The sequence below is a fragment of the Haemaphysalis longicornis genome, unplaced genomic scaffold (assembly GCF_048455015.1).
Source record: "Haemaphysalis longicornis isolate Haplotype H1 unplaced genomic scaffold, Haemaphysalis longicornis Haplotype H1 scaffold_6, whole genome shotgun sequence".
NCBI classification, from domain to species: domain Eukaryota; kingdom Metazoa; phylum Arthropoda; class Arachnida; order Ixodida; family Ixodidae; genus Haemaphysalis; species Haemaphysalis longicornis.
In genome coordinates this window covers 191157321-191185298 of record NW_027526407.1, presented here as the reverse complement: position 1 = coordinate 191185298, position 27978 = coordinate 191157321, and the positions used below count along the sequence as shown (strand labels likewise).

At 45.5% G+C, this 27978-nt stretch overlaps 1 long non-coding RNA gene across 2 annotated transcripts; it reads left to right on the top strand.

Annotated features, from left to right (window-relative positions):
• The first annotated feature begins 14419 nt into the window (after window positions 1–14419).
• On the top strand, window positions 14420–25627 carry LOC144141294 (uncharacterized). 2 transcript variants are annotated; one of them, XR_013316518.1, is made up of 4 exons: window positions 14420–14669; window positions 14771–14881; window positions 18383–18467; window positions 24639–25627. It is a non-coding gene; the product is annotated as an uncharacterized LOC144141294 (long non-coding RNA). The 2 variants fall into 2 exon arrangements; XR_013316517.1 differs by having other exon boundaries at window positions 14420–14881.
• The last annotated feature ends 2351 nt before the right edge of the window (window positions 25628–27978 follow it).

The following is a 27978-nucleotide window of genomic DNA, read 5'->3' as shown; positions in this document are numbered from 1 at the left end:
GATAGTTATTCAGCAACAGTGGCAACCGTAAATAAACTGACACGCTAGCTTTTACTTACAGGTAAGCACTAACCTGGGAAAAGGCAGACGAAATTTAGGAGCCAGTCGATGAACCACACGGCGCCACTATTGCTGTATATGTGGGTGCCAGGATACACCGTTTCTTCTGCTTGTTTGCTTTCTTGGTGATGACGTCAGTTTTGTTATCCGTCGCAGGCGCCACTGGTCGTCCCATCGGTGGATGACAGCTCCTAGTTTGTAGATAGGCGTCGATTCCTGGGAAAAGGAAGAACAAAGTTTAAGAACTAGTCGATGATCTACACGGCGCCACTGTTGCTCAATATGTGTGTTGAGTGCTGAGTACGGGTGACACTCTTGGAGGTGATTCTGGGGAGGATAAAACTAAGTTTGTTTGCGGATTACCATTTGGAGCTTTTTTGTGACAGATTTTGTTACGGTATAATTGATTGGCTCGCACAATATCGTCGTCGATAACTTGTTCGGGGTGTTTTTTTTAGGAGGGCGGTCTTGAGTTCTTGACAGTTCGAGTCAAAATCGGCTTGGTTTGTGCAAATTTACCTAAAACGGTGGGCTTGGCTGTAGGTATTGCTTTATTGCAGTGTCTAACATGGCTACATTGGAAGTGCAAATACTGCCGCGTGTCGGTCGGTTTTCTATACAGTTTGGTTGACGTCCAAAAACTTTACACTGTGTTCTGAATAGAAATGAGCAAGGGAAGTACCAGAATGAGCTTGGTTTTATGCCCTAATTAGGGTGAGGAGTGCACGTCACCTTGCTGCCAGATCATGAATATGTCATCAATACACCTTTATATAACAGTGGCTTTAGATATGGAGTGTAAAGAAAATTTGAGCCATCTTATTTAAGATTTTCGGTCAGCGACGCTTGGCAATAATGAACGTTGCGAAAAATAACGTGCTTATCTCTCGATTACAATTGGCGGGCTCAAACTTTTATAACATTATCCATTATTCCTACCCTTGCGTTTTCCAGCAGTATTCGCAGAAACTCTGCAAAAGCAGCAGATTTATTAGCCTAATGAAGCTCAACAGTGCGATTTGTGCTGGGGAAGGAGTTTTCTCCACCTATTTGAAAGGTTTAACCATTTGTGATCTATGGGCCCTACCTATTTTCTGTTCAGTTGCTAGCTTACTGTGCAATGCTTATTTGTGCACTGAAGGTATTGTCTCCCTCCGCGGGGAGCACACTCAAAATGCAATCTTCGTCCATGCCTGTATGGATCCATCCGAACAAATCTTCATAGCCACTGAATACCTCAGTGTGTACTTTTCCCTGCTTCTTTAAAACGTAATTGTCGAGTCTTTCGGACTGTCTGTACTTGCAGGCCACGTCACGCGTGCGTTGCCCCGTCGTGGTGCAACCTTGAGAGCCGCCTTGTTAATACGAACCTTTCTCTCTCTCTCTCTCTCCTTTCTCTTTTTGTTGCTGTTGTAACATAGGCATAGCCTGACTGCATGCATACTCTCCATTTCCGAAACATCTTCCGTTCCTTCTTACAGTTTTCTGCAAAGCTATATAAGAACTGTGTTTCAAGTGTATTTAACTGTACTCTGATAAAGGCAAGTCCCGTTGCCCCTACCTGAGTAAACCTGCTTTGTATTGTACTTGCTGTGTATCCGACTCCTAACTTAACTATTTCTGCGCACTTTTGGAGTTTTATCTTTGTCTACAGTTGTATATATCTATATATATTGCCACGGAGCAAACTAGCGGACGACGAACGATGTAGTTCTGAGGGATTGGTCCACAAGCAAGAACAATGCGTCCAGCGACGGTTGTTGGTAGAGGAAGACGACGAGGTCTCTTGTGGGTCGTTCTGATGTTAGCGGCAGCCGAGCCTTTCTTCCTGTAAATAGTGTAAATACTTCAAATACATTCTTATCTTCCGCGTCCTCGCCTCGTAACATCTTGTGGTGGAGGTATTGGGTAAGGATGATGGTCTGGCCTGTAGCGGCCTGGCTAGGCGGAGTCATGGTAAGGGTTGTCCCTGAGTGCTCTTTGCTAAAGGAAGTGTGTCGGACGTGGCGTCCGCTACGCAGCTCCGTCTTCGCAGAAGGCCAGCACCTCCACCACAAGATCCTTACCCACCCGCGCGAACCCGGTAAATTCAGTGGCACGGATGACGTCGACGTAGAAGACTGGATCTTTATGTAAGAGCGTGTCAGTAGCCACAACCGCTGGGACCCCACATTCATGCTCGCCAACCTGGACCTCTACCTTAAAGGTGCGGCCAAAGATTGGTTTGACACAAACGAAGCCCGCCTCACCAGTTGGGACGCTTGTAAAGAAGAGCTGAAGGCTCTGTTCGGACGGTCCGAGAGTCGGCAGCTGGAAGCCAAAAATGACCTTGCCTCCCGCGTGCAAAGCCCCACTGAATCGTACGTTACTTACATTCAGAGCGTGCTATCCCTTTGCTACAAAGTTGACCGTCAGATGTCGGAGGAAGAAAAAGTGGGCCACGTGTTAAAAGGCATAGCCGACGATGCTTTTAACCTTCTAGTTTTCAAAAACTGCGACAAAGTTGACACCCTTATCGCCGAATGTCGTCGCTTTGAGCTGGCGAAAAGCCGCCGAATCGCTCAAAAATTCACCCGGCTCCCTAACACGGCTGCGACCTCTTCCTGCGAAGATAACCTCCAGCCGCCAGCAGGACAGCGCACTTCCACAGGGATGCCACCAACTCCAGATAATATCACAAGAATTGTACGTCGGGAGATTGAGGCCATTGCCCCAACTTGCTTTCCCCATGACGCCCAGACCTCCTCCGCTGTCCCTGTACCTCTCATACAGGCAGTTGTGCGCGAAGAGCTGCTGAACCTAGGAGTGCAACCAATTTGCTCCGTGGGTCACCCATGCGCTCGTTATCGTTCACCCATCAGCCCTTCTCGGTGCGACAATATGCCGCCACGTTTCCAGAGCCGCCTTGCTGATGAATGGCGGACTCCTGACGACCGGCCGATCTGCTTCAACTGCAGACGGGTAGGCCACGTGGCTCGATACTGCCGGAGCCGTCCATTTCCGCCCCGCCAGAACAACTTCTACCAGTACCCTGACGACCCTCCTCGACGCTTCTACTCCCGCCGTCAGCCGCAGCCGAACACCGCTGATTCCGACGACAACCGCTGGTCTGGTCGTTCCCCATCGCCGCAGCGTCGCCAGTCCCGTTCTCCTCGTCGCTTTTCCTCGCCGACCCCGCCGACCAGCTACTCGAGACCCTCCCAGGAAAACTAGAGGATGCAGCCCCCGGAGGTGACGCTGCATTTTCCGACCGACCTGAAAATCCTCTGATAACACTGCGAGCCGAAAAGAACTTGTTGGACGTGAAAGTTGATGGTGTCGATGTGAGTGCGCTCATTGACACTGGGGCGCAAGTATCGGTTATGAGTGCGAAGCTTCGGTTTCGTCTGCGAAAAGTTTTGACCCCAGCCACTTCGTGTCTGCGGGTCGCTGACGGAGGTACCCCAGCGGTCGCCGGTATGTGCACCGCGCGCGTCACCATCGCTGGCCATGACACAACAGTCCTGTTCGCCGTTTTAGACCACTGCACCCATGACCTTATTCTAGGCCAAGATTTTTTGTCGGATCATTCAGCGCTCATAGATTGTTCTCTCGGGCTCGTCCACCTCGACCTTCCACTGCCACCAGTCACTATCGAAGAACCCTTGCCGCGTCTGTGCTGTCTCGAAGATGTTCGTTTACAGCCTCAAGCATTCACATATGTCCCGCTGTTCATCTCTTCCCCTGTACCGGACGGGGATTACGTCGTATCGCCAACCACACCCGTTGCACTGGAGCGCAGAGTGAAGCTACCCCACACCGTTGTCAGAATCAAGCAAAGCAGAGCATCTCCTCCGTTTCTCAATTTCAGCTTTTCCGTGCAATCGCTGCCCAAAGGAATCACTCTTGGTCATCTGTCCCCTTTAGGAGAGTACAACCTTTCTGTTTTAACGGCCGATCCCCAAAAACATCCCGCTGATGACTTTTCTTGTGCCCCTTCCCCAACCGAACCATACTCAACGATGTTGGCTCCCGATCTCCTCCCTGCACAGTCCGTTGAGCTCCGCCGACTTCTAGCATCCTATTGGGACATTTTCGATCTCAAAGACCGCCCTTTAGGTAAAACTTCGTCGGTGAAGCATCGAATTATTACAGGAAGCGCAAGCCCAATTCACAAACGCCCGTACAGAGTTTCCCGCGCTGAGAGGCGAGTAATCCAACAAGAAGTGCATAAGATGCTGGCGAAGGATATCATTGAGCCTTCCTGCAGTCCATGGGCTTCACCAGTGGTGCTAGTCAAGAAAAAAGACGGCACATGGCGGTTTTGCGTGGACTATCGACACCTTAATGCTGTCACGAAGAAAGACGTTTATCCCCTTCCGCGGATAGATGACGCCCTTGACTGCCTTCACGGAGCCAAATATTTTTCATCCATCGACCTTCGGTCGGGATATTGGAAAATTGCCGTGGATGAAATGGACCATGGGAAGACCGCCTTCATAACACCTGATGGTTTTTATCAGTTCAAGGTGATGCCCTTTGGCCTCTGCAACGCGCCAGCAACATTTGAACGCATGATGGACTCACTGCTCCAGGGCTTTAAGTGGTCCACATGCCTCGGTTACTTGGACGATGTTATCGTTTTTTCGCCTTCGTTTACCACCCATCTCGAGCCCCTTTCTGAGATTCTGGCACTGTTCCGACGGGCGGGTCTCCAGCTAAACTCCTCAAAATGTCATTTCGGCCGTAGACAAATAGCAATCCTGGGGACCTCGTTGACGCCAGGGGAGTTCAACCCGACCCGGATAAAGTTCGCGCAGTCCAGAACTTCCCGGCACCGCGCTCAACAAAAGAAGTCAGAAGCTTTCTAGGACTCTGTTCCTACTTCCGCCGGTTTATCAAGGACTTTGCGCACATTGCCCGACCCCTTACCGGCCTGCTGAAGAAAAACGTTCCGTTTTCCTGGGGCTCCGATCAAATGGCCGCTTTTACCACCCTAGTTTCCGTGCTCACCAATGCACCACTTCTGGCTCATTTTGATCCTCATGCGCCCTCAGAAGTCCGCACGGATGCCAGTGGTTACGGTATCGGGGCCGTCTTGGCGCAACGACAAGGTGGACTGGAGCGTGTTATCGCCTATGCCAGCCGCCTTCTTTCCACCCCAGAGCGCAACTACTCAATCACTGAAAGGGAATGTCTCGCCCTTGTGTGGGCAGTGACCAAGTTCCGTCCTTACCTGCACGGCCGCCAGTTTACAGTCGTGACAGACCATCACGCGCTGTGCTGGCTCTCTTCGCTAAAGGATCCCGTAGGGCGGCTAGGTCGGTGGGCATTGCGTCTCCAGGAGTATACATTTGATGTAAAATACAAATATGGACGTTTGCCTCAAGACGCTGATTGCCTGTCCCGCCACCCTGTCGACCCACCCGACGACAATGACGATGACGGTGCAGCTTTTCTGTGCAGTATATCTGGCCTTCTTCGCATTAAGGAAGAGCAGCGGCATGACCCGGCACTACGATCTATTATACACAGCCTTAACTCGGCCGCACCCGACACTTCAACGGCAATGTTTGTGCTCCGTGACAACATCCTATACCGTCGCAATGTTCGTCCCGATGGTCCTGAGCTGTTGCTCGTTGTTCCCCAGCACCTACACTCCACTGTGCTGCAGCAGCTTCATGACATGCCGACTGCTGGGCACCTCGGCATCTCTCGCACTTATGATCGAGTCCGCCGTCGTTTCTTCTGGCCTGGCCTATACCGTTCCGTACGCCGCTACGTCAGGGCTTGCGACCAGTGCCAACGCAGAAAAGCACCAACGTCGCTTCCAGCGGGCCAGCTCCAGCCTCTTGACATCCCGGCAGAACCTTTCTTCCGTGTCGGTCTAGACCTGCTTGGCCCCTTTCCCTTGTCTTCATCGGAAAACAAGTGGATTGCTGTTGCGACCGATTACGCCACGCGCTACGCCATCACGCGTGCATTGCCGACCAGCTGTGCTACAGATGTAGCCGATTTTCTGCTTCGCGATATAATTCTCCAGCATGGCGCACCTCGACAGCTGCTCACTGCAACGTCACTAACGCTAAAAAATATTCTAACCATTCCCCTATGCCTTCTTTGGCGTTGTACACTGCCGGCATTTCTTCCTGTATTTTCTAACGAGCCCCTCATTATAAACCCTATTATCATGCGAAAGCTTAGCGAGGGCCTCGGTTCTGGCAGCCTTGATGCCAAGGTAGCATAAGAGGGTTTCCCGCCAGTTACCCGCTTATGACAGGCTGTAGACGTTCGCGTCACGCCCCGGGGGTTGAAAGAAGGTCCCCTTCTCCCCGTGTACTCTGAGTGGCGCTGGCTACCACCCTCAAGCGTCAGATACAGTTGTAGTATATATAAATACCCCAGAAAGTGAAGCGGAACACAGTCGCCCAGATAGCCGAATTGGTAAGGCATTCGAGATCTAATCGAAAGGCGTGGGATCGGTCCCCACTCTGGGCGCGTGTTTTTCTTTCTTTCTTTCTCACGTAATTAATAAATAATAATGTAACGTAACTAACGGTAAAAAATATTCTAACCATTCCCCTATGCCTTCTTTGGCGTTGTAGACTGCCGGCATTTCTTCCTGTATATATATATAATACAAATATATATATATATATATATATATATTAATATATATATATATAATAATATATATATATATACAAAAGCAAGAGGGTTTGTGTGTATTCTAAGATTTTCCCTGATGAATCAATTTCCACTTCCGAATATTAAGGTACTACAAGATGTTTGATCTTCTGTCTGAACGTTTCTTCTGGCCCGCTGAAAACTCATCAAATTGTATGTAAAATATATATGTGTTCATATATTCAAATATATAGAGTCTGGAAACAAAAACGTCCCATGTAGCGCAAGAAAATATTGTAAGTAAAAATAGGGACCCTGGAGACAAACACAAGAAAAATATTTAACTGCATTAAGTGAAGTCGTATCGGGTGTAGGAAAGAACACGATTGTATGAGCCGTAGGCCGTAGGGTAGTTGTTTTCTTAAAAGTCAGAGTAAGGTGAAGGTAGGGTCGGTGACTGTCTTCTCGCAGCTCCATAGCACGGGGGGTAAAAGCGCAGGCTTTTTGGTTGCCGTATTCGTTACCCTCCATGAAAGCGTGAGCGGATGTCCAGATGAGCTGAATAGAACTGTTTGGGGAGTGATTTATTAGCACACGCAAAGCAGGTCGGGACACCCAACCCGACTGCTAATTCCGGTAGGCTTCTTGGGAATCGGTGAGTATCTTCCCAACTCCTGGTTTAGTGAGAGCGAAGGCAATGCCTGCCCATTCTGCTGCTGTCATGTCTTGTGCTTGAGTGAGCTACATGCAGGAAGGTTGGTTCTGGAGGTAGCCGCGATGATGACGTACGGCTGCCCTTGATGTTGGGAGGCGTCTGGGCAGATAACTGCATGATCCCAACCGAGGGTGGTGTTGAGCTCTTTCTGAGCAAAAGTAACATAATTAGTTGTCGCCAAGTGTCCGGGAGTACATCAAGTGGATGACATTCTACATGTACTGCTCGGCCAATCCGGTGAAGAATGCGGCGACCCGCCGTAGTTCTGCTCATTCGGAGCTTGTGGGTAGAAAGGTGGCCCTCTGTCAGTTCTTCCACCGTGTTGTGAAGCCCCATGCTGAGTAGTCTCTTGAACGCACTTATGGGAAGACCAATGGCCTGCTTAACCGTTTTTCTAATCGTTATATAAAGCATTGTTATGTCCTCCTTGCGTGAAGAAAACAGGGGTATTACATAAGTTATCCTCCATACGAAAAAGTTTGAAATAATTGAAAGGTATCGGATTCCTTGAGGCAGCACTTCTTTGTTGCAACTCGCCAGACCATGTGTATAATTTCAGTGGTGTTATTTTTGAAGCGCTGCATGGATACGTCACTCTTGGGTATAGAGATGTAGGCTAGAGATTTTGATGCTGGGGATTAATGTGATGGCCTTGCCATTATGGAGTATATGAATGTGTTCCTTGATGTGTCGTTTGGCGTGAGGGGGACGACAAGGAGCGGTGATTTTTCATGTAAACACTGGAGGTCGCCGGCTTAACGCATTGGCTTACTAGACGTTAAATAACATTCGTTGGTATGAACTACCTTTATATTTTTTGAACTGTTAGCTCACGCGCAAGGTGGGAACATGGCCGCTAGACGAGCCGTGGGTGGAGCGCAGAGTGGCGCGAGAGGTCGCCTGACGCTATCGCAAGGAATTAAGTGAGAATGCAGGAGGTACACCCGCAAATGGGCCTGGTGAGTCCACCCTCTCTCTTCCCCATCTGCGAATGGGCTCGTAAGCTAATTTGGTAAGACAATAGGCTCTCGCTTCGGTACTTTATTAGTTCTAGGTTTGATTTTTGTTGGTGCCAGTAAAATCATTTATTTGTTCACGGGAGTTCTCTGTTGACACCAACAGACGCGCTAGAACCATTGGGGGGCAGAGGTAAAAAGGTTTGCTTTAAAAGCGGCCCGTCAGCATTGTTGTGCAAAAAAAACTTGACTATAAAATGCTTGGAGCTTCATTTTTCTGAATAATGTAATCCTTCCAGAAGTGATCCCAGCCGGCCCAATGAATGTAGTCATATATATGATTGGAGATGAATTCTAGCGGTATATTTATTTTTTTGGTGCAAGCAACAAATTCACAAAATGAGTCACCATCATTACGTCAAAGGCGTGTTCTCGATGGCTAGCTCGAAGTTCAATGCTCAAACGCATGCACCACGAACGCAAAAAATACAGTTCCATCCAAAGATACACTTCATGCGCTTTTTCTCTATTAAAGTGCGCTTACTGTCTTCAACAAAGCATAAATAATTACACAGTGCGCCTTCTGATAGCACGCACGGGTTTCCTACGCAAGCAGTGCCTGCTTTGTTGTTGTAGACTGCCGACCTATCTTTCTGTATTTCCTCAACGAGCCCCTCATTGCCTTACTATATTATTCTGCGAAAGCCTAGCGAGGGTCTCGGCTCCGGCAGCCTTGATGCCTAGGTAGCATAAGAGGGCTTCCCGCCAGTAGCCCGTCATGACAGGCTGTAGACGTTCGAGTCACGCCCCGGGGGTTGAAAAGAAGGTCCCCTTCTCCCCGTGTAGCCAGAGTGACGCTGGCTACCACCCTGAAGCGTCAGATACACTTCTAGTAAATATAAATAGCCCAGAAAGTGAAGGAGAACACAGTCGCCCAGATAGCCGATGTGGTAAGGCATTCGACATGTAATCGAAAGGCGTGGGTTCGGTCCCCACTCTGGGCGCGTGTTTTTCTTTCTTTCTTTCTTCTGTATAATTAAAAAAAATATTTACTTAATTAACTGTAGTGAAAAACAAAGGAGCCTAACCACACCCCTATGCCTCCTTTGGCGTTGTAGACTGCCGACCTATCTTTCTGTATTTCCTCAACGAGCCCCTCATTGCCTTACTATATTATTCTGCGAAAGCCTAGCGAGGGTCTCGGCTCCGGCAGCCTTGATGCCTAGGTAGCATAAGAGGGCTTCCCGCCAGTAGCCCGCTCATGACAGGCTGTAGACGTTCGAGTCACGCCCCGGGGGTTGAAAAGAAGGTCCCCTTCTCCCCGTGTAGTCAGAGTGGCGCTGGCTACCACCCTCAAGCGTCAGATACACTTCTAGTAAATATAAATAGCCCAGAAAGTGAAGGAGAACACAGTTGCCCAGATAGCCGAATTGGTAAGGCATTCGACATGTAATCGAAAGGCGTGGGTTCGGTCCCCACTCTGGGTGCGTGTTTTTCTTTCTTTCTTTCTTCTGTATAATTAAAAAAAATGTTTACTTAATTAACTGTAGTGAAAAACAAAGGAGCCTAACCACACCCCTATGCCTCCTTTGGCGTTGTAGACTGCCGACCTATCTTTCTGTATTTCCTCAACGAGCCCCTCATTGCCTTACTACATTATTCTGCGAAAGCCTAGCGAGGGTCTCGGCTCCGGCAGCCTTGATGCCTAGGTAGCATAAGAGGGCTTCCCGCCAGTAGCCCGCTCATGACAGGCTGTAGACGTTCGAGTCACGCCCCGGGGGTTGAAAAGAAGGTCCCCTTCTCCCCGTGTAGTCAGAGTGGCGCTGGCTACCACCCTCAAGCGTCAGATACACTTCTAGTAAATATAAATAGCCCAGAAAGTGAAGGAGAACACAGTCGCCCAGATAGCCGAATTGGTAAGGCATTCGACATGTAATCGAAAGGCGTGGGTTCGGTCCCCACTCTGGGCGCGTGTTTTTCTCTCTTTCTTTCTTCTGTATAATTAAAAAAAATGTTTACTTAATTAACTGTAGTGAAAAACAAAAGAGCCTAACCACACCCCTATGCCTCCTTTGGCGTTGTAGACTGCCGACCTATCTTTCTGTATTTCCTCAACGAGCCCCTCATTGCCTTACTATATATATATATATATATATTTATATATATATATACATATATATATATATACATATATATATATAAGGGTAGAAAAACTTCGAACAAGGTAAAAGCACGATTGTGGCCTACGTTTTAGCAAAAAGAACTTACTTTCCTCAGGGCTTGCCCCGAGGAAAGCAAGTTCTCTTTGCTGAAACGTAGGCCACAATCGTGCTTTTACCTTGTTCGAAGTTTTTCTTCTCTTGTGTTCTCTACCATCTTCAAAGTTCTACTACTCCCTATATATATATATATATATATATATATATATATATATATATATATATATATATATATATATATATATATTAGATTTCGATGACTTTTGCAACGGGCCAGAAGAAACGGTCAGGTAAAACATAAGAACAACTTTGCGGTTAAATTGTTTATTATAAATTAGTCCGACAGTTTCGGAAGTGGAACTTCCTTCCTCAGGGACAACCCCACAATGAACACCGAATTCTTAATGTTCATTGTGGGATTGTCTCACAATGAACACCGGTAGCAGGCTCAGGCAGTTCGACAGAACCCCGTCGCTCTAGACGATGTCAGTGCGCCTTCAACATATCGCTTGAGCTACCAATTGATGATATGCGGCCTTATATAACCCGTAGGGGCTTGGCGATGGTCCCCATGCAGCAGGTGAGCATTGCCAATCCTCTGCATTGATATCATCACCCTGCGGAAACGGTAGCCATCCTGGAACTCAAAGTGCTGGCCAAACAAGTTGGTTGTAGTAGTGCTTGATTTGACTTTCAGGGACTGTGGCACTATCGCGGCGCCGGATTGCTACTTTTATTATTTCGGTAGTGGCAAATATGGTGTGAGCTGGGTGGGCTTAAGGACACTTTAGGTGGAAGCAACGTGACTGAAAGAAGGACAATGTGTCCCATCCACAAGGACAGCCAGTAGTAAAGAGCAAATGTGGCCTACTGTTTTGGTATTAGGAGTGTTTTCCCGCTGCTCTAAAGCCAATTGCATTCTTTTACCTGATTTTATTTCAGAATATTTTGATTTGAACTCACATATTGCTAAACACTAAATGAGGAATCCTCAGATTGGTTTGCGCCTGCAATCGAAAATCTGTTGATTGGCACGCTTGTGAAAATTTTGTTGACACATACATTTTATTAACCAGTGGTAGTGCACCACAAATAGCCCTACGTTATTACTGCCCCGCGCAATCTTGCATTCTAAGCGGTATTTATTTCTAAATATAAATATGCGATTTTCCTAACTACTGTCTGTTTGAAATACAAAGTATTCTGATTAGGGGAGATACGATATTTCCAAAGTGTGGCTAACTGCCTCGAATAACCAGGAGCTGGAGTCGTCCGGTAATTATTGCAACGTTTAATGGGAGACTACTCTTAGTATGCAAGTCGAAGCTGTCCACCGCCTCCACCCACACTTTGACTCAGAGGATTTAAGGAATGCAGTGATTCTGCTTGCTTTTACCATGGGGAAGATAGTGTTTTAGACAGGAGTTTCTGCCGTTAGTGAGAGAGTGTAGTGCATGGTGCACTCGGAAGTGACATCGCAGTGTCTTTGTCTGTAGCAGACACCCCAGTCTTTCTTCGGCGGTTTTAAGATTTTGATGTCAAAGGGTACTTTCGGCGGTAACGGTGGAATCGTGCGCTGATTTCAAGAACTTATATTGTGAGCGTTCGTGGGTTGATCTGGCAAAGTGCAAGAATGCGAGACTTCCTCAGCCAGCGTTCTAAGCACTCATGCTGGTTTGTTTCCCGCCACGTTCCTCTACGCCCACTATGGACAGCAGTACATATAGTAAAACAAAACAAAGTTAGTCACACGAAAAACTTTGCACCCTAATACTATGGAGGGCATAAATTCAGTATACGACAAAAAGATCTGGATTAAGCGCGAATTCTTCATTCTTAAGGGGATAAACGCAATGCCACTACGCCCCTCGAGCATCCTTTACCCGATACACAGTTGAAGTAGCAGCCACATTAAATTCACTGGAACTACAGTACACAAAAGGAGAAAGAACGCACTATAAATGGTTTAAAAATTGAAAATATGCATTCATCGCAAACAAATAAAGCAAGCAAAGGCCTGTCCGCAAATGCCATTATTGAACTAGAAACATTTGCTGGAGGGAGGAAACAAGGTGCCAACAAAGAGACCATCGCACTTGCCGACACATGAACTCGTAGCTAGCGTAGGGATTTGTATAGACATCGTGGATACTCATTGGGGCCGCGTTGTAACCTTGGCAATGCACGCAGTTGACGCTTGAGAGATTTTGTGCAATACTTCTCACACAATTATCCCGACAATTTTCTCCGGCCGAAAAGCGCTGGATCGTATGTTGTCTCATGCAAATTTTACAATAACAGAGTGCCAATGGTTGATGGAATCGCAGATGAAGCAATCACCTTTGTGTTTATGATTAAATGAGAGGTTTGCCTGCAGTAATCCACTTACGCTGAGTAAAGGTGTTTTAGTTTATGTTTAAAAAGACGCAGGTTTAATTGAAATGTTAATTTAAATAATTTTTTTATTTAAATGTTTTTTTAAAATGCAGGTTTAGTTTAAACAGATGCAAATAAGAATTAAAATTTTATTGGCGAGCATGTGAATTTTCGCACAGTTCATTGTACTACAGAAAGCACAAAAATGTGTTAGTCGCGAAAAATTTGGAAGACTTGACCCAAATGTTGAATTGGAGACACAGTAAATACATTACCAGAAAGCTTGATAGGCAACCCGATACCCCGTTAGATATTGTGGCTGCGCGACATAAGGTTGGTAAGAAATTATTCCGGTGCAGCCAAAGATCAAACTGTGGGCGAGTGCTCGTTTACTTGCCTAAACATACCACGCTCTTATGGAGGTGGGGATGTGACACTACCGCGTTTTTAAAAAAAAAGAATGGTGTTACGTGGCGGCAGTGGTGTCAGGCGCTTCGTCATCGGTTGGAAGTGTATTTACTAGCCGATGCGATGGACGTATTTCCAGAATGAACATGGTGGCCATAAGGTTAGTTCGCGCAAGCACCCAGCCACTCCATTGTCATCGTCGCCTTTTTATTCCAGCAATGGCACCATGTGAATTCACCCGCTTTTACATCACCCAGCTTTACCGATTATAAATATATAGGCCCAATCAGTAGGTTTTGGTTTTAGCTTTTTCTCGCCCACGTTATCATATTGTTTTGGAAGCGTTTCAATGAGAACTTGTAGTCCAGTCGTACAACGACCATCTATGTACATCTGTCTCTGCCACACACTTTTCTTGCGAGGGAAAAGTATTAAACCCACAGAAGACTCCGGCAACATTGTGCCGAAGCGAAGACTTATGAAGTTACACAACTACTAAGAATTCGGCATAATTTATCATTGATTTGCCTTAGCGAAACATTATCAGATACGCGCAACTGCATAGCTACAGGCCTTAACTGTGAAAACAGGTCGTTTTAACCACATAGTGTTTTTTACGGAAAGAATATTACAAAATATTTATACCTTTACCAATAAACATACTTTTGTTTAGAGTAGATGAAACGGTATTTCGAGGAGTCTTGGTATAAGAAAAAGAGGAAATAGGGATGTCCACCATGACATTCACCTCACGTCGGTCGACGTTGTTGACAGAATCACTGCGCTGAAGGTCACAGCAAGCTGCGATGTTTACATGACGACATTATGGTGTCTGTAGTTATGATGAATTAACGAAGAAAACTCAAACAAGTAGAAAAAATTTTAAATTGGTAACATAACAACGTCAACCATAATTGAAATGTCACCGTCTATAAGGAAGAAATTTCGGGGATATTTCTTAGTCGTTGTAAAGGGCATTTGAAGCTTTGCTAGGTCATTGCAGTTTTCATATCACCGTTTTTCTTCTCCTGTTTTGAATTTCAACATTCATAATACCTTCTGAGACCATTAGAGCGTGTTTCCTCGACCACCTTGTTTTAAAATTGGACCTTTTGACTCCTAATTCCTTCTCTGTAATTGATTTGAGCTACTTTGTTCGTAGACACCAAATAGCATAAATTGAACAAAACGTTAGTCAGTCGTATATATTCTTTTCAAATAAACAGGCAAACAATTCTTTTTATTTGATTAGGTGGTAATTGAACATATAGAGAAATAACACAGACAACTTGTTTTATGCGAATCATCTATTTCTTCGGCATGGTAACGGTTGGTATACAGGGCAATTACCGTTTTTTTGGGGTGTTAGCAAATTCCATGCCATTTATGGAAGAAATTGAAGAAATGTAGAAAATATCTGATATTTGCAGCTACTTAGGTACTGTTGAATGTTCTAGAGCCCCGCATGGCTTATGACAGTCACTCGCCAATCTCGCTATGAGAGTACGGAAGAAAGAGGAGTAACTACATAACGTAAAAAGGTGAGTTTTGTGTCACCCACATCTCATTGGACACCGAGATGTTTGCAAATTAGGCCTAAAGTTTTAGATTTTGGCAAATGGTGTGTGAAAAAAAGAAATACGCATCTACAAGTGCTCGTGTTCTACAATCGTGTTCTTTTTCCTCCGAGAGTGCTTTTCAGTTCAATTGGGACATAGCCATAATAATGACTTTGCTCGCTACAGAACACTTAAAGCCATATTATTTCAAACCTTTAGAAAAGAAGGACACGTTCCCCACAAAAGTTTCTCGAGCTCGTCACTTGAAAGAATTCGCTTAAACTTTATAGTTGCGGATTCACGCCGAAAGAGTTCTCGGAAAGCGCAATTTTGAGGCTGTTTTTTATCTTTCGCAGGTAAAATGCCACTACATTCGCCAATCTCAAAGCACTGATTCATTTGAAAAATTACATTTTTGAAAGGTCACACTTTGTTGGGAAATAATTTTTCCAAAAGGTACCTTGCCTCTTGTATTTGAGACCATTTTATATGCATTGTAACCTAAATAATTGAAACCCTACAACAACCACGTAAAATTAACGTGTTGGTTTTGGGAGTCGGGTGGCGCTCTTCCTTATAAAATGCCTTCACTAAAATTGGGAAAATATAGAGAGTAAGAGAGAATGCTTTCATTTGCTTAGAGTGACTAAAGCTGAAGTGCTAAGGTGGGCACTGGTGTCAAGAGTGTTTTTTTATTGGCTTTATTTGAGCCTGGTGTGTCGTTTGCAGGGTAGGATTAGTAGATTGGCTGAAGACAGCAGACTCACGGGTCTACATTGAATACGCGATACCATGTTTTGGAAAATACGCGTAAAGGAATCTAAGTTGTTAGTTCCGAATTATTAGTAGGAAGCCCTTTGACAACGCGTGCAAGCTTTTTGTCGTGCGACTTTCGGACAGTGTAAGATAAGGTGCAACATATATAGCAAGTAGAGAATCCGCCGCGGGCATTTTGGAGGAAGCAGATATGTAGTACTCCATTTTGAATAGTATGTGAAAAATGACGGGCGTGGCAAAAAAATTGATTTATGAAAAGTTCGACTGGTGACGAAATAAGACCAGGCGATAGAGAACCAGTTGGAACGCTAGTTTCCAGAGAAAGGTTTTGATTTTTTTCTGCAGTAGAAGGTGAACGTCTCTCGGGAACACTCAAGCCGAATCCAGTCACGGGTTTTTTTAATATTAGCTCCCGTTCTGCAATTATGAGCTTTCATGTTCGTGGTACTCGGGGTGACAGATTATATTTAAGATATGTTTCACTGAAATGCGGGGATGATGTCCGGGGAAATATTGTATTCGCAAACGAATCTTAAAAGCATGGTTTTGAAGCTCTTAGATCATTGAAGCAGTCTGGTATGCCTACCACAAAAAAACACAGGAATAGTGCCAATCTCGAAGAAATCTACTTTGGGAATGACTGCATGAAGTTTGGACGCAAGGATGGCGACATGTAGTATGTAGGTGGGACGACCGTATTCCTGTTCTGGTGAAATTACGTAGAGCAGTCATGAAGAATGTTTACTGAGGACGTTGAGTGGCGCATGAACAACTAGCCGTGTGGGCCCTCAGGTGAACACTTGGGGTACCTTATAGATGGTGACGTGTGGCCCACATCCAGAGTACAAAGGTGGTGATACACGCTGGGTTGTTACTCTGCTAAGGTCAAAAGTGTACAAGGCTTTTGCCTTCAGGTCAAACTACTTACGACGCTGAAGCATACGCTTATTAGGGAGCATGTATTTCACTTCAAATACACCCGTGCCAAATATGTTTCTTTGAAATGAGCGGCCTTGTTTCACTCTATGTTTTGAGTAATGCCTGTACTTTTTTTAAAAATTGTGCCTGTGTTGTATATCTTGTGAATCAAATTGGTTGCCTGCAGTCTGCAGCCAGCCAGATACTTTTAGTCCGCCAGCACAACTCTTTTTGTACAGTGCGTTTGGAACGATCACTACAAGCGTTGTAATGGAATAGAGGAGGCACTGCAGTAGATAGGCAAATAAAGCGAATCGTTTAAAGGTTTAAAGTCCAGTGGAAACACGCTGAGAAGTCCTAGAGTAATGAACATCACTTGCTCCGAGCTAGCCTGAGGTTAAATCAAGAGATAACTGTGACATAACAAAGCTTTAGAACCATTTTTTTTTCAAGTATCCTTACAAAACTCCCGTGCACGTATTAAAGGAGTACTGACACCAAATTTTCACTCCTAAAAAATGATATAATTGGCTTCAGTAGTTTGTACAAATGCCTCAAAGAAATTTTTTGCAGCGATCCGAGCCCGGAATCACATCTAAAATTGATTTTGATTGTCCAGGCTGCGAGCTTCCACAAATCGGCAGCACTAGTGAAATCGCTTTCGGCGTGAAGAAACATCGGCCTGCGTGTCTGGCCGATTCACGGTGACGTCAGATGGTCGTTTTCGGAACAAGAAAGGATATCCTGCGCTGCTGTTTTTGGTGGTATTCCTTTGGGCAGGATACGTGGGCGTAGCTGTGTGAGCAATGCTTGTAAACATTGCGTGTTCGACGTCTTTGCTCTTCAGTTCGTGGCCGGCGCATGGTGTTCCCTTGCACTGGTACCTAAAACTGCGCGGTGCCGGCACCGCGCGATGCGCGATGTCGACGGGCATTGCGGCAACGCGGCGGTGCGCGTCGCCAAGCTCGCCCAAGTTGTGCTATGGCAAGCTCGCGGTATACGAAGTGCTGCTCGTGGAAGCCTGTTCGAGCAAATCGACGACGACGCCAAGATGCAATATTTTTCATGCGGTGACATGCAGCGCTAGACGTGGACTGAGTTCGTGCGCGGCGGCGGCCGCAAGAACTGTCGCCCAAGCCAGCGGGCTCGGGGTGTCACTGGTCACCTTGGGTATTGTGAACTTTAGGCTTAGTATCCTGGCGACTATTTGATCGCTGGTATCTGTACACCTGTGAATGACCATCCCTTACAAGAGTGTTCACCACACTATCATCCCCTTATTCGCATATGAAGCTTAATTTTGGCAATAATTTCCGTTTCAGCGATCGGTGACCAAGACATCTGCCGCGACCTGTTTTGATTCTAGCGCGCAGCTGGCGCCATCTTTCGGCCGCTCGCCGCACCGCGGTGTCGGTAGTGCTAGGTCGGAGCGCCGAACCTCCGCTGCCGGTCAGCGTAGGCTTACCATCGCGGCAAATATATAAACGTCACTTTTAAATTCAGTGCTCATAACAACCCCTTCACCCAACTGTCCCCTCTGTGACTCCCTGGACACTCTAACCCACGCCATGTGGGCCTGCCCTCTTAACCCACTCCCCCCCATCTCCAGCGTCAAGCACTGGGACGACGCGCTGGGCAGCTCGCAACCGGGGGTGCACCTAATTCTGGTTGACCGAGCTGCCACCGTTGCCGCCAGCTTTCGGCGGCAGCCACCATGCGTTCCTAGCCAACATGCTTGGAAAAGAAAGTGATTTCTCTCTCTCTCTCTCTCTCTCTCTCTCTCTCTAGAAGCCCCCCATGGCTTGTGACATTCACTCTACAATCTCGCTATGAGAGTACGGAAGAAACAAGAATAGGTATATAACGTTAAAAGGTGAGTTTTGCTATCACCCTAATCATTTTGGACACCGGGATGTTTGCAAACTAGGCTTAAAGTTTGAGATTTTGGCACGATCTTTGTGAAACAAGAAATACGAATCTACAACTGCAGGCTCACACGTGGTGCAACGAGCTCTTTCAGTATTTCTCTACACGTGTTCTTTCTCCTCCCAGAGTGGCGTTCTGTTCGAATAAGGACAATGCACTAATATTGACATAGCTCCAAACAGAACACTTAAGCCATATTACTTCAAATCTATAGAAAAGAAGTATACGTTCCCCTCCAAAAAAATTTGTTTTCTCGTAACTTGAAAGGATACGCGTTTGTTTTCTCGTCACTTGAAAGGATACGCTTACGCTTCATTGTTGCTTATACATGCAGCGAGGATTCCCTGAAGGCGGAATGTTGACGCCTATTTGTGTTTTTCGGAGGTAAAACGACACTACATTCCCGAAATAGTGAGCGATTTGTAAAATTGAATTTTCGAAAGGTCACTCTTTGTAGCTAAATAGTTTTTCCAAAAGCTACTTTTTGTAGGTGGGACCATTCTTTCTCTAATGTTCACCTAAATAATTGGAACCTTACAACTACCACAGCAACATGCTGACAAGGAACGTAATATTTTCAGGAGTCGGGTGCTGCTGGTCCTTTTAAAATTGATTCACTAAAAGTGTGAAAAGATGAAGAGTGAGAAAGAATTCAAGAGTAAGAAAAAATTGTTAAGGAATTTAAAATTGTTTTTGTACCGTTGTCGTCAGTACAGATCACCCAATTAAAAAAATATATTTTTTGTCTGATTCTCACCCGGAACTGCTCACTCGTGGGTTCCTATATGTGGTGCCAAAATACTCTACAAAAAATGGTTTTGCCTAATGGCCTGTAGGCAAAGACAAGCTCTCGCGCTTAGCGTTTGTTTTTATTTTTGAGAAAAAAAACACCACAGGAGACGATCCTCACAGAGCGGTGAGTGTGAACAAGGTGAACGAAGCACCTTAAAGGGTCACTGGAGTAAATTTGTCAAGCTCCCGTTTTTGCTCGCACTGCGTAGACTGGCTCAAATTAGCACACTTTTCATCGTTTATCTGGTTGACAAATAGGTAATTATTTTACTAAGCGCGAAAGAAGAAAAACTACCATGCGCGGTTTGCGGCGGCCGCACCAACTAAAGCTGTGACGTTGGGAGGAGCGGGCACCGTGATTGGACGATGCCCAAGGTGAGCAACCAAACAAGTTTCGGTTTCGGTTTCGGTTCTCTAAAGCACAACCGGTGGCGTTGTTGGATGGGCATTCTCAATAACTCAGTAATAATCGTACAGCGCTTCTGCCATGTTGCAAGCTGTAAAAATGCATAAAAATAAGCCTCCCAGGACGGCTTGGAAATGTAGCATTCACTAGCCGAGGCCTACGCAGTGCATGGGCGCCCTCCGCGTACCCGCGGACGCCGAAATGTCATGCGCTTTTCCCCCATATTTGGAGCTTGCCTCACTCATGCCTGTACCGTAAAAAGCATGTTCGCACCAGGCCAAGGGTGTGTTCATTCTGGCTTGTGCCCACTGCCCGCAAGCAGTAGGTGCTTTTGGCAACCGCACGCCAACGAGAACTCGCTAGCGCGCCAGTGCCAGCCTGCGCGCGTTCTGTGAACTAGTTCGTGGAGCCATCAACGTTGCGGCCCAAAAAAAGGTGAACTCAATGTAGAAAACATCGGCAGAAAACGAAAAAGTTGTCTTACAAAAACAACAGCACGTACCCGCGGGGACTCGAACTCGTTACTTTTTGCGGCGGCATTTGCGGCGGCATACCAAGCGCCCCAGACAAACAAAACAAAAAAAGCACGTACCCGCGGGGACTCGAACTCGTGACTTTTTCCGGCAGCATTTGCGGCGGCATACTAAGCGCCCCAGACCACTCGGCCAAGGGACGGGCTCCGCCGGCCGTGGTAATATAAGGTATATATTGTACAACAAGTTTACACTTTTATTTAGTTTTGGCATTTCAAGCAGCTTAGGTGACTATTTGTTGTATTGCGCTCGTGCAGAGCGCGTCCCCCGAGTTTCCACAATAGCTCACGTCTACCAATTGCATTTCGTAGACGGGAAAGCGTTCGCAGATGCGTAGTCGTGCCGCTGACCGCTGTGCTTGTTCGCCCAGCGCAAAAAAGTGCTTCCCGCATCCTATTTTTACGCTGTACGGTAAAAATATCAGTTGATTTTATTTCCTTAGTATCTATATTGACTTCGCTGACTCTTCTCCCGCCTTCAAGAGGCCTTATATTTTCCTACTGGCGTACCAGTCAGCGAAGCGTGGCATGTGCGCTTGTGCAGCGCTTGTGTGAAGCGATCTTGACTTGGAGCTAGATACAGTGTACAAACTAACCAAGTAAAGAACGGCCCATTCTTCCATTCACAAACGTGTCCTGGCTTCGTTTCAACTGAGCGAACGAATTGCGACGACCCGTCGGCGGGCGGCGGACGAAACGCTGGGCCGACTGACTCTGTCTGAAGGCCGGGGAGACGTGCAGTAGCGCAGCCAATTGCGAGCTCGGCTCCTCGCGACGTCACACGAAAACGCCGCAGAAAATTGGCGAGCGTAAAGAGAGGAGGACAGGATTTTGGAATTATTTTTTCTACTAAATAAAATCGCGTAAACGCGCCCAGAGTGGTTGTAACATGGCCTGGGGACTCCGGACTACAATTTGCGCAAGTAATCCCGCAATGTTTACATATCACTTCAGAGTCCTTTTAAGTTGTCAGTTGGGGGCTTGGAGACATTTTGGAGACATGGACGCTATGCCTCGCACTGCTACAAATAAATATGTTTTAAACCGTAATTTCAGCGCATACACCAAAGCCACGTGGAGGTTGCAAAATGTCATTTTTCGAGGCGTAACGTCCACCAATACAACAAAAAACATTACGAGTTGGTGTACCCTGTTTTTCACGAGTGAAAAAAAGTTAGAAAAAAAGTTAAACTGCGGTAACAACCACAACAATTTATTTTATACGAGAATGAGCGTATTTAAAATACACGGCTGATAATTACTGGCGTGTCAAATTATAAGTGCATGAAAATACTTTTTCGTAGAGATTCGGGCGTAGCTGGGGCAGTTTTTTGTCGCAATACGTATTGTAGCACGAATTTTGTTAGTCGGGCTGTTGCTTGTGATGTTTCAACACACACGTGCCTGTCTGAGCATCTCCAGGTGTGTGGCTGTTGGAGTTCCGTTTCTGTAAATTTCTCCAAATCCGCACTATTTCCGCCAAATATATTTGGACATACTTTATATTGGCGCGCATTTGAATTACAGTGAATTTCCTGAGGTCAAAACTAATTTTTGTCTGCCGAATAAATGGTTACAAACAGGTATCTTGTCTTCGGGTCTGGCCCTACAACGCATGGGTTTGTTTCGCGTAAATGCAAGGTACAAAAACCGCGCTTTCTGCTAGTGCTAGCATTCAACTCTCAGGAAAGACAGCCACAACCTCCCCACTGTGTAACTGTTCTTTGATAAAATAGAGGCTCAGATGAGACCGTTTCCCCATTACCATAATAATGAAAATTACTTGCTAAAATTATCTCGCTCAAGCTCACATTGAGCTCATTAGTTATGCTGCGTAGAAGCTAGCACTGATTGCTGAGAAATCTATTACGGATAACATGTTGCCGAAGTTCATTCGACTTCCGGGATATGACATTTAACAGGATTGCATTCGACGCCAGAAAAATAGACAGAATTTTAATAAAAAATGCCGAAAGTGTGCTGGTTTCTGTTTAAATATTGTTAATAAAGATTCTTCGCAACTTTTTTTGTGCTCTCAAAAACATTCCTTTAAATATGTGCAGTCGCATAGTCACTTCTAGAGACGAAGTAAAATTTAACTCCACTTTCAACAGAATGGATGAGCATATAAAACACACGTTTATTCACTGAACATTCCTATTTCAAAAAGCCAACTGCAAAAAGTTATGCGTATCTGCACTTTTATACGCCTTAAAATAATACTTCCGAAGGGCTATGTAAGACGCTTTATATTCAAAACCTTTCCGTCCGCTAGACACCATTTAAAGTGCTCTTTATATCTTTGTAAGTGTGCTTGGCCATTATAGTACAACGTGCGTGAGCAGTTTGGGCAATATAAATTTATATAGGCAAATTGCTAGAGTCGTACCTAGAGCCCTCAAGTAACGGGGTGATGGTTTGTTAATAAATCATTGTATCTCGATGTTAATATTTGTGTCTGTTTTTGTTTTGAAGCTCCTAAAGTTTGCCAGGGGAGCAAAAAGTAATGGCTTATAATCAGTATGTCAATATTTTAAGTATTTTCTTTGTAGTTGTCATCATTAAAGAAGCTCGAGAAAGAAGCAGCAGCCGCTTAAAAGGAAGGCGAGTTGTGTGCTGATAGAATTGGGCAAATGGATCGTAATTAGTGTAGAAGATGCATAGAAAAATTGAACTGCTGCATTTATTTATTTGCTTGTTGCCGTCATAAAATATTTTGCTTTAGGTGTATTACGTACATACCTTCAAATTCATCATCTACAGTTATTTACATTTACGTAAAGCAATACGGCGCTAGATTTACAACGTTTAATGATTGAAACGTTCCTCTTGCTGCCCATTATAAGATCCAAAAACATTTTTAATGCCAGAACTGACGCATATACTAAAGATAGCGAGAGCTTGCTTGGGGGAAACGTGGTGCCGCTGTGGTAATGTACAAACACGACAATGGAAGTCCGTAAATAGTTAGAGACTTTGCTCTCTAGCAATGTGGAGAGACAAATGTCCACAATTCATCTTTCGTTACTTTTAACCACAAAAATTTTGCTTGACTAAAAATCTCTGGCCATAAAAGTCATGCACTTTTCATGTTTGCATACCTCTGAATCTGCGAAAATCAATTTCATCGTTAGTTGTTGGTTCCTCTGAGTGTGCCGAGAGAACATTCGCGATTTTTCGTCTTCAGGGGTGGTTACAGCAGCTGTCACATCTGTAGCAACTCGACTTTTCTATCGAAGTGAAAGAAGGAATGCAAGGCAAGCGCTCCATCCAAATAAGACTTTTTTCACAAAATACACACAAGCAAACACACAAACACACACACACATATATATATATATATATACATATACATATATATATATATATATATATATATATATATATATACATGAGAAGAATAACTTCGAACAATGTAAAAGCACGATTGTGGCCTACGTTTCAGCAAAGAGAACTTGCTTTCCTCAGGGCCTATATATATATATATATATATATATATATATATATATATATATATATATATATATATATATATATATATATATATATATATATTTATTTATATATATATATATATATATATATATATATATATACGATAGAGAAGTCAAACTGAAAAACATAACAACATTTATTCTAACGTTTCGACCGGGGGCCGGTCTTTTTCATCTTTCAAAAAGACCGGCCCCCGGTCGAAACGTTACAATAAATGTTTTTCAGTGTGACTTCTCTATCGTACAGCTAACCTCATAGCCAGGAACCTTTTCTCTTAACTATATATATATATATATATATATATATATATATATATATATATATATATATATATATATATATATATATATACATATACACACACACATATATATATATATATATATATTTCTATATAAAAGCATAAATATAAATATATATATACAGAAGCGTGGTTTATTGGACCCCTAACGAGCAGTTAGAGCTGCGGAGAAGCCGATTTTCTTCGTGCTCAGCAAGCTATGTCTGACGCGATACTCGATTGGCCCATGCGAAGTGCGATGCTTCCGCCTGTTCCTCGTCTGGCGTGCACCACGCCAAATATCCCCAACGGGGAATTGTCCTTCCATGAACGCTGGCCCAATTACATCAATCACGTCCATAATCAACGCAACAATATTCTCCCCTGTGGAAAAGGAGACATCATGGCGACTCAAGGTGACGAGGAGACGACAGGATAGTAATACTCGTACCGCCGGTTGGTGTGAACTATCTCTTGGCGTCATCACCTGGTGGCCCCACCTTTGTTAACACCCAATCTTAAGCGAATATGAATGGCGTTTTATTGTTTGCTATAACGTGCTATAACTTGTTTGCTGTAACTTGCTATATGCACGAACGGCATTCTTTTGCAGCACCCCTGAATCCGTTTGTGCCGTACTTCGAGAGCTCCTTCGGTGCACAATCAGAGAAGATAGAAATCTTCATTACCCGCCTACAAAGAACTTCAAACGATTTATATCCAGTTCTTCCAAGGGTTGAATATACGGAAGCAGTTGACGTTTTTTCTGCGTGCTCGAACGTTAAAGGGTGCTCGCAGCAAAGTCGCAGCATCATCGCCGAGAAAATCTATCATTTAGCTGAAACGACAGCTGAATATCAACTGCAGTGTGATCGCTCTCCTAGAAAAATCGAGATTAAGAAACCCGCTCTTGGTTTATCTTTATGGCTTGCATTGGCAGGACTAGAAACCACCGCCGAGGTGGTGCCGAAAATAATGATTCGAGGGCAAAGGCATGTCAGGCAACCTGCTCCACCAATGTATGATAGGGGAATGCAGCGCAGCTTGCACACCGACACAAGGTAGAACTATATACACACGTACGCTAGGACCAACAGTTTATTTAGTGCTTCATAGCGCTGGCAGCCCTGCTTGTGTGCTCACCTCCGTCACGGTGGGAGTACTTGGACGACTGATCGCGAAGGCTAAGCCTTGCGCAGAGTCTATGATGAGCAGGACAAAGGTAGCGGTAGTCCCTTACATGCATCGACTAACTCGCAGCTTGAAAAAAGTGGCCCAGCGCTCAGACGCTAGACTTGTGATTTTTGCTCAAAACAGGCTTTTTACACTACGCAGAATGAGAGACTCACTGGTAATTCGGGAACAAAGCTGCGGCACAAAGCAATACGGTGCTAGATATACGACGTTTAATGACTGATACTTTCCTCTTGCTGCCCATTATAGGATCCAAAAAAATGTGGAGCCGCTGTGTTAATATACAAACACGACCATGGAAGTCCGTAAATATTTGGAGCCTCTGCTCTCTAGCAATGTGGAGAGAAAAATGTCAACAATTCATCTTTCGTTACTTTTCACCACAAATATTTTGCTTGAATAAAAATCTCTGACCGTAAACGTCACGCACCTTTCGTGTTTGCATACCTCTGAATCTGCGCAAATAAATTTCATCGTGTGTTGTTGCTTTTTGTTAGTGTTCCGAGAGAACATTTGTGGTTTTTCGTCGTCAGAGGTGGTTACAATAGCTGTCACATCTGTAGCAACTGGACATTTTACTTGAATGGAAAGAAGGAATGCAGGGCAAGTGCTCCATTCAATAAGACTTTTTTCACAAAACACACCCAAGCATATACACACACACACGCAAATTCGGGGAGATACACCTGGTATTTCCGGATACAAAGGATATTTCCAACCCACTATTGAACATCGTGTGCCCAGAACTCAACAACAATCAAACAAGGTTGAGGCACAAGCCGCTGTGTTTGTGCGCCAGGATATTCCCCACGCGCAAATTGATACTGCTCAATACTGCAGCAGCTTCCAAGAGATCGTCTCTGTACGTTTATACATTGGTAGAAAGACTATGCTAATTGCGTCGTATTACGCGCGTCCTGAGCCCAGCTGCTGCCGCCGTGGGTCCCAAGGGGGTAATGTCGGGTACCAGTGGATGCTCGACATGAGAAAACAGTACCCAGAGGACCGCTTCCTTGTGGCTGGAGATTTTAACGCACACCACCCAGACTGGGGATACAGCACGGCGGACGCACGTGGCAACAAACTTCAGGAGACTACTGAAGCCGCCCGCCTTAAACTCATCAGTGACTTGGAATACCCTACGAGGCGCGGACTTCACGCGAGACAGCGCGATACCACCGTAGATCTCACATGGGCAGATCACCGCGTCGTTAAAGAGTGGCGCTGTGGAGCAGATCCCATGAGCTCCGACCACTATCCCATATGGCTGCAGTTAAACGCCCGAATCCTCCGACAGTCCAAGCGTACAACACAAACAGTCGATTGGGATGCCTTCTGTGCTGCTATGGCTGAATATGAAAGCAATCATTCATTCACTCAAAAGTTGAAGCGCGCAGTTCAGGACTCCACACGCGTAATCCAAGTGAGTGAAGACATGCCGGTACCGGACAAACACCTCGTCAATCTCTGGAATACGAGGGAACAACTATGCATTCAGTATTTGAAGAATGGAAGGCTGTTTAAAGATCTTCACAGGGTACGAAAAAAGGTGGCTGAGGCTCGACGGTACGCCAAAAGACTAGCGCGATCGCGGTGGCTCGACCACTGTGCCTCCTTTAGTGAAAAGACCGGTTCAACCAAGCTATGGCACACATTTCGTATCCTGATAGGGAAGGCCAAAGCCCCGCATACGGGCCGCAATATTTGTCTGGCAACCAGCCTTTCTGCTGCAGAATTTGAGGAGGAGGCCGCTCGCACATTTTTCCCGCAACCCAGCATTCCCCCGGCACCGACTACGTATCAATGGCAACACCCAGAGAATGATGTTGCCCAAAATGGGCCGTTCACTCCACAGGAAATGGCAATAGCTCTGGGGGCAATCAACGTGAGGAGCGCGCCCGGTAAAGATGGGAATACATGGCGCATGCTTCAAAACTTGGATGAAGACGCCAAAATGCAGTTGTTATCAGAGTTAAACGCTGTGTGGATGTCCGGTGAGCTGCCAGTCGACTGGAAGCACTCAGTAGTTTACCCCATTCCCAAGGCAGGAAAAAAGATGAATAACATCAACAACATGAGGTCTATCTCCTTGACTTCTACACTTTGCAAGCTTCTTGAGCGCATGGTTCTCACCAGGTTAACCTACATTCTCGAGAACGCTGGTGCAGAGCCGTACTATGACGAAGGGCAAACTGGATTTCGCCCTGGTCTTTGCACCTACGACAGCCTGCTGCTCCTGTGCAACTTGACCGGCAAGAAGCGCCGACGAACGAAGATCCCCGCCGTGATCGTGGCAGTCGACCTCAAAAAGGCTTTCGACACCGTCCGCCATAGTGCCATTTTTGAAGCTCTCCAGGACTGTGGTGCGGGTACGCGCGTAATTAATTTTGTTAAAAGCTTTTTAAATGGCCGCACGTTTGAAATTAGAACGGAGCTAAACCATCCCCGCGTCTTCACCAATACAACTGGTGTACCGCAAGGAGCCATCCTCTCGCCCACGCTGTTTAACCTAGTGATGCGGAAGATTGCAAAACAACTTCGCAACATTCCACACCTGCAGCACACTATGTACGGTGATGATATCACCATCTGAGTTGACCCTCGATGCACTACGCTGAACACGCAGCAAGTCATCGACACAATTCAGCTCGAACTTGATACCATTGACAGGTGCCTGCCTCCGACTGGAATGAGTCCGTCTCCAGAAAAGACAAAATACCTCGTCATTGGAGGGCTCGACCATCTGCAGGCACAAATAC